The following is a 6,470-nucleotide window of genomic DNA, read 5'->3' on the forward strand; positions in this document are numbered from 1 at the left end:
GGACACACAGACCTCCTCCAGCCACCAGCCTTGTGGGTGTTGGTTTTGGGCACTAGCTTGTAAGCTTCGTTCCCCCCTCTATGTAATGGGCACAACAATGGATTTTTTTGTTTCAAGGAGAGAAACCATATACAGTCCTGAGTGGGGCCCATCTTTTGTAGATGGGAATAGAGACACTTAAAAAAGAAGGAAAAAAAAGGATTGACCTCCAGTCCCTTCACCAGCAGGGACAAATGCTCTGGTCTCACTGTGTCCCCTAAAAACATCATGTCAAAACGTTTTCTTTTAAATTATGAACATCACTGCATTATAGTTACGACAGCCAAAGGTGGAAGCCGCCTTTGAGTCCGTGGACAGATGGATGGACCAAGTCAGTGAGTTCGAGTTCTAGAACAGAGTGGTGTCCTTTCATTAAAATAGGGGGATAAATGTCAGGTCACCAATGAACCTTGAAAAGACATGCTGGGAATGAAATAAATAAAATTCCCAACTCACTGCCATCCAGTCAACTCTGACTCATGGTAACCCTAAAGGGCAGAGTGGAACTGCCCCCACGGGTTCCGGGGATGGCAACTCTTTTACAGACATAGAAAGCTTCATCTTTCTCACAAGGCGCAGCTGGTGGACTTGAACTGCCGGTCTTGCAGATCACAGTCCAATTCGTAACCACTATGCCAACAGGGCTGCTGGTATTGACATAAGCCAGACACAAAAGAACAGGTGTAGGACCGAGTCAAGTAGAGAAAGGGTGAGCACAGGCAAAGGCACAGAGGCAGGCTGATCGGAGATATACGGGTTCACGGTGGCACCCTTGGGCGGGTTAGTGCCCTGTGACACCGCTACCCATTTATTTATTATTATTATTACTTTTCCTTTCCCCGCCTCTTTTTTATCTGTCTACCATGTGTATCCCTGAATTTGGTCTGGTCCCTGCCATATTACCTGGTCCTCACCACAGGAATGTTCATACAGTAGCTTTTCCCCTATGACCCTTTTGCATTTTTTTAAAGCTTACCTCCGTGGACTCAATGTGTACTTGTCCTTTTGTGCTTGGTTTACTTCGCTTAGCATGCTTTCCTCCAGTTCTTCCCATGCAGTGATGTGCTTCAAATTTTCATCACTACTTTTTAGCGATGCATAGTACTCCATTATATGTATGTACCACATTTTTTCCCCCCACTGAAAAAGAAGTCTTTATTCTGATCCCACCAGTTGTACCATCTGTTATGTGCCTTCCTCCTTGACAATCTGGTCTTTCTTGAGTGGTCCCATGAAAGCTTTTTTGTGTTCCACGGTCTGGAAATGGCCATGGCCCAACTTGGAGGTGGTGTCGATGAACTTGAGGTCGAACTTCTCCAGGGCATGGAGCTTGGTCTGCACCAGCAGGGACTTGTGCAGAGTCAGCACCCGCTTCTTGGTGCCCACCATGCCGCCATTCAGCATAACAAAGTCATTGATCACTTCCCCATAGTGGACAAAGTCGCTCAGGGGGTTGTTGCTCTTGTGAGAGAGATCATAGTCGGTGGAGGCATTGTTCTTGATAAGCTTGCCGTCCTTGACGAGGTAGCCCTGGCCAATCTTATAGATCTTGCTGATCTCTGTGCAGTGGTGGTAGCCTTCCTGCCCAGCGTGGGCCATCGAGAAGGCCACACGGGCGGGATGCCAGGCCCCGATACAAGCCACCTTGCGCAACCCTCGGTGGGTCTTTCGGGGCAGCTTCTTGGTGTGCCAACGACTGGTGACCCCTTTGTAGCCTTTGCCCTTGGTCACCCCCGTGATGTCGATCATTTCATCCTGCTTGAACACCTGGTTCACTGGCATCAGCTTCTCTCGGGCCCAGTCCAGCTTCTCAGCCACGGAGCCCCCGTTCACCTGCATCTCCATCAAGTGCGCCTTCTCCTGGCGCAGGAGGAGCAGGCGCGTCTGGGTGTGGGCGATGGCGCGCATGACCGGGCAGGACTTCTTCCTGCTGCTAAAGTCTTTCTCGAGCTCCTTCTTACCCTTGTCATCCTGCCACTTCTTGCAGTACTTGGTGAAAGCCTTCTTCTTCGACTAGTGCCAGTTCTTGTAGAACCTCCGTTTGCACTCGTTGTCACTGATGTGTTCCGCAAAGACTGTCTTGAAGGTCCGGAGGCCGCGAGGTGTCTCCACATAGCCCAGGATACCCACCTCCACCATGGGAGGGGTCTCCATGATGGTCACGGCCTCCACCACATCCTTCTTGTTCACCTTGGAGCCTGGCCTGTCGACCTCACGCACAATGTGGGTCATGCCGGCCTTGTAGGGCAGGAAGGCCGTCAGGTGGACCGGCTTGGAGGCGTCATCCTTGGGGAAGCTCTTCACCTTCCCGCCGTGCTGGCTGCTGCGCTTCCGAGGCAGGAAGCCCAGAGACCCATGCTGGGGCGCCAAGAACTTCCGGTGTGAGATTACATCGTTGATCCAAGCTGGTAGAGGTACCTGAGCTTTTTAATCCAATTGTCAGGTGTTGGAAATTTGGGTTGTTTCCAATTCCTTGCAATTGTGAACTGTGCCAACGAACTTTGGAGCACAGATGTCTGACCTTGGTTTGTTTCTTGCCCAGTAAGGAGGGAGGGGGGGGGGGCGTTGCTGGGTCATATGGTAACTCTATTTCCATCTGTTTTAGATATCTCCAGTAGACCTCTTTCTTACACACATATGAGTCTCCCTGGATTTGTTTCACGGATGATGTGTCTGGGTCATTGTGTGGTCGTGGTCTCTTTTAAGACTTGATCGATGTTTTCTTTACATTGTTTGTCCTGAAGGTCTCTTTTGTACCCTAAAACAAGGAGTCAAGGAGATGCATGGGACTTGATTGCTGAAGGGGGGCAGGAGTGAAGAAATGGACCCAAAGGGTGTCCATACCACTTCTGGGCTCTGCTCTGGAGCTGTTGCCAGCTGTCCATAAACTGTTGGCACCTGTGGCCAAGGCTGCGGGCTGACCCCAGGCTTCTCTGGCAGAGGAGGGCTGCCTTCTGCTCCGGGATATGGGGGATGTCCGGAGGCTGAGGAAGGGGATCAGGTTGTGCTCAAGAGACCCCTGGCATGGGAGTATACTGGCTCAGCTCTTCCTCTGCAGCGTCCCACAGAAGAGGTCCTTTGGCCTGGCCCCGATGCTAGACCCAGTGGCATACCTGCCCCTGAACTTGGAGGAGGCCCATCTCCTGCTCCAAGGCCTCGTGTCTGTGCAGCAGCCTCTCCATGCTCTCCAGATCCTTCCCAAGGTCCAGGACTCTAGCAAGGGCACCCTGTGGAGGACGGGCACATTACAGGCTTGGCCTCTGCCCTTCTGCCCAGGGTTCTCTTCGATCCTTTCTTCCTGGCTGGTCTTGGCCTTGGCCTCGGGCAGGTGACAGAGTCTGATTAGTGTCTGCACAGTGACATTGCGGGTGTTGGGGACAAGGCTGCTGGTTGGAAAACCAGTACCTAGCAGGGGTCCCAGTTCTTCCTGTCAATTCCCTTCCTGCTTCCCTTCCATGGGGGCTCTGTCTCATAGGCCAGGTGTTTCTGAAACCGCATCAGCTTCTCTTTGTGGTCCCCAAGAGGGACAGGCTATTCCAGCTGCTGGCCCCACCCCTGGATCCAGTCGCCGTCCTGTGTGATGGTGGGGACATGAGTGCCCTGATGTCCATACTGCCTTGGTCCCAAGCGGTGACCCGTCTACCCTTCGGGCTCTGCCAAGGAGTGAAATGCTGACCAAGCTCAGGGACAGCACAATAATTTTTCTTTCACCCAAGATGACAGGGCCCAGGCCCATCAGTCTTCAGATCTAGGAAGTGGCTGGGCAGGGGCCATGGGTGGGTTCTCATGTGGAGGGTGCCCCTCACCCACCACTGGGGCCCTGTCTACTCTGCCCATCAGGATGACAGGTGTCCACACGGGTCTGAGAATCAAGGGCCCTGGGCTCCAGTCCTAGCTTTGCCCCTGGAAAAGCCATTAAACTCTCCACATCCGGTTCCACTGCAGGCCGCCCCTTGGCCCCTAGTGGAGCTGAAGGTCACTTGTAAAGGTGAAATGGGGTTCAGGTGGGGTGCCCTCTGACCTGACTAGCAGCCCTGAGAAAGCCGGCAGTAGTCAGAGAGGTGTGAAGCTTGTGTCACTGACCTTCTCCCAGGGCTTCCACTCAAGCCGGCCGCTCACGTATCGTGCCCAGCAGGCCCTGAACCCAGGGGCCTGGCAGCACCCTGGCCTGCTCTCTCAGTGCAGCCTCCTGCATAGTGGGAGGTGGGAGGTGGACCCAGCCCTGAGTACTGAGTGTACCTCTGCTGGGGCTGGCTCACAGCCCATAGCCCTTACTATAAGTCTCGAGGGCCTCCCCTCAGCTCTGCAGTTGAGGGTTGGCCAGGCTCCTGGGCAGAAGGAAGCAGGGGCCATGTGATATGGGCAGATCCAAATGCCCTCTATGGTCCCCAGAATGTGGCCTAACCCATCCCCATTCGCTTCTGGGTGCTTGGGCACCAGGGCTTGGTGACCAGCCCTGGATTGGAGCCCCTGGCTCCTTGGTAATCCCTCACCCACCAGCACAGGTTCGGTGTGCATACACACATCACCCATGTGCCCCCAACAGTCTGGCTCCCCCGGCCTTATCAGGGTCATGCCCATGACCGTCCCGGCCATCACCTCCCTGTCCTGTGTGCTCAGCACCTCTGGAAGGTGCCACGCTTCTGGATCAGCCGCTCCACCTCTTCCACAGAGCCCTCCAGGACACTGGCTTCCTGGAAGACCTGGGGCAGCCATGGAGGTGACACAGAGGTGGGGGGGGGTTATTGGGGGCACAGATGGTGGTTCAAAGGGAACCCTAGACAGCAACATCTGCCAGAACCTTGGTTACAGCCTGGGCTCTCTGGGGGTGCATCAAGGGGCCTTCGGCTGGGGGTGGGGAGGTGGGTGCTGAGCAGGAGGGGAAGGAACCTGAGGAAGAAGAGCACTCCAACCTGGGGGCCGTTAGGAACATCCCAACTTCTGACGAGGTGGGGAGGAGCCCCATCAATTTCCAACCAAACCGCGTAGGGCTTGGCTGGCCGGGGCCAGGTGTGGGGAGGAGATGGCCCTGAGTGACCTGAGGCTCAGGTGTCCCCTTGGCCACTTGGGAAGACACACTATCTAGCTCCGTATCAGAATAGCAGCCAGTGATCCAGGAAGCAAAGGGGATTGGGGTGGTACTACAGGAGGACTGGAGGTCCTGGGGTCAGTGTGTCTGTGTGTGGTGAGGGGAGCTGTCTCCTGGGCCTGCAGGATCTTGTCCAGATGCCACACTGTCTGAGGAAGAGCTGCTTGCGGTGCATGGCTTGCCGTCTCCCTTGATTCTGTTCCCAGGCCTGAAAGACCTGCTCCCAAGCATCCTGCATGACGCTTAGCCTTTCCTGGACCTGGGCATGGGCATGGACACAACCGAAGGTGGTGCTGAGGGAAGCTCCAGAGAAAAGGTGCCTGACTGTCCCACCCAAGGGGAGGGTATTGTTTGTGTTTCCACAGGGAAAGAGGGACCAGATATAAAGCCAGTGCCAGTTGAATGCAGTGTGCCTGCACGGAGTGGGGAGCCAGTGGAGGGGCCTGAGGGCTGGGCTCCCATACCAGCTATGTGGACAACTGCCCTTGCCCCCAGAAGGATTTACTTCAGAGGACAGCACTGAAGCTGCATCTAGGAGAGAGGGGCATGTTTGATCAGAGCAAGTGGGAGCAAAGAAGGGGGAGGAAGAGAAAGTGGAGCACATCCAGGCCCATCAGGCCTGGGGGACGATATCCCGGCTCTGAACAGCCAATGGACAGAGTGGACAATGTGGCTGATCCCACTATGAGACACACCGTCCATTGATGGCCCAGGGCCCTAAGGGGGACAACACTGGAGACTCAGGGTTAGAACTGGCCCAGAATGATCCTATGGCACTGAGGCAAACCACTAAAAGTGTGTGGCAGAGCAACCGTGGGAGCAGAGCAGGGAGCCCCTGAGGTAGTACAAAGGACAGACTCTGGGGCCAAAGCATGGTACCCCATTGGACCTGACTGAAGGACACGCCTAGAGATTAAAAATCAGACCTTCATCTATGTATAGGTTTTTCTTTCTTTAAAATTTTTTTCTTTTCTTTTATTCTTAAAAAAGCATTTTATTAGGGACTCATACAACTCTTATCACAATCCATACTTACATCAGTTGTATAAATCACATCTGTACACTCTTTGCCCTCATTATTTTCAAAGCATTTGCCTTCCAAAATTAATTTATTCTTCTATGGGTAATTGGTTTCCTTTTCGTTGTCATTTCTGTGTTCTCACTCATTGCCTAACTTGCAATGACTTGATTTTTGGTGCATATTATTATCTCTACAGACCTATCTAGATACAATAGACTGCATGAATAGTTTGGAGGAGAAAACAAGGGGACCAATAGTTCCGCGGGAATAGGGGAGTGGGAGAGAAAGGGGCAAAGGGGTAGTGCTGAACAACCCAGGGAC

At 53.6% G+C, this 6,470-nt stretch overlaps 1 pseudogene; it reads right to left on the bottom strand.

The window, feature by feature from the left end:
- Positions 1 to 1,224: 1,224 nt before the first annotated feature.
- LOC142435805 (large ribosomal subunit protein uL3 pseudogene) lies at positions 1,225 to 4,305 on the bottom strand (annotated as a pseudogene).
- Between the last annotated feature and the right edge of the window lie 2,165 nt (positions 4,306 to 6,470).

This window comes from Tenrec ecaudatus (assembly GCF_050624435.1).
Source record: "Tenrec ecaudatus isolate mTenEca1 chromosome 1 unlocalized genomic scaffold, mTenEca1.hap1 SUPER_1_unloc_16, whole genome shotgun sequence".
Lineage (NCBI taxonomy): Eukaryota > Metazoa > Chordata > Mammalia > Afrosoricida > Tenrecidae > Tenrec > Tenrec ecaudatus.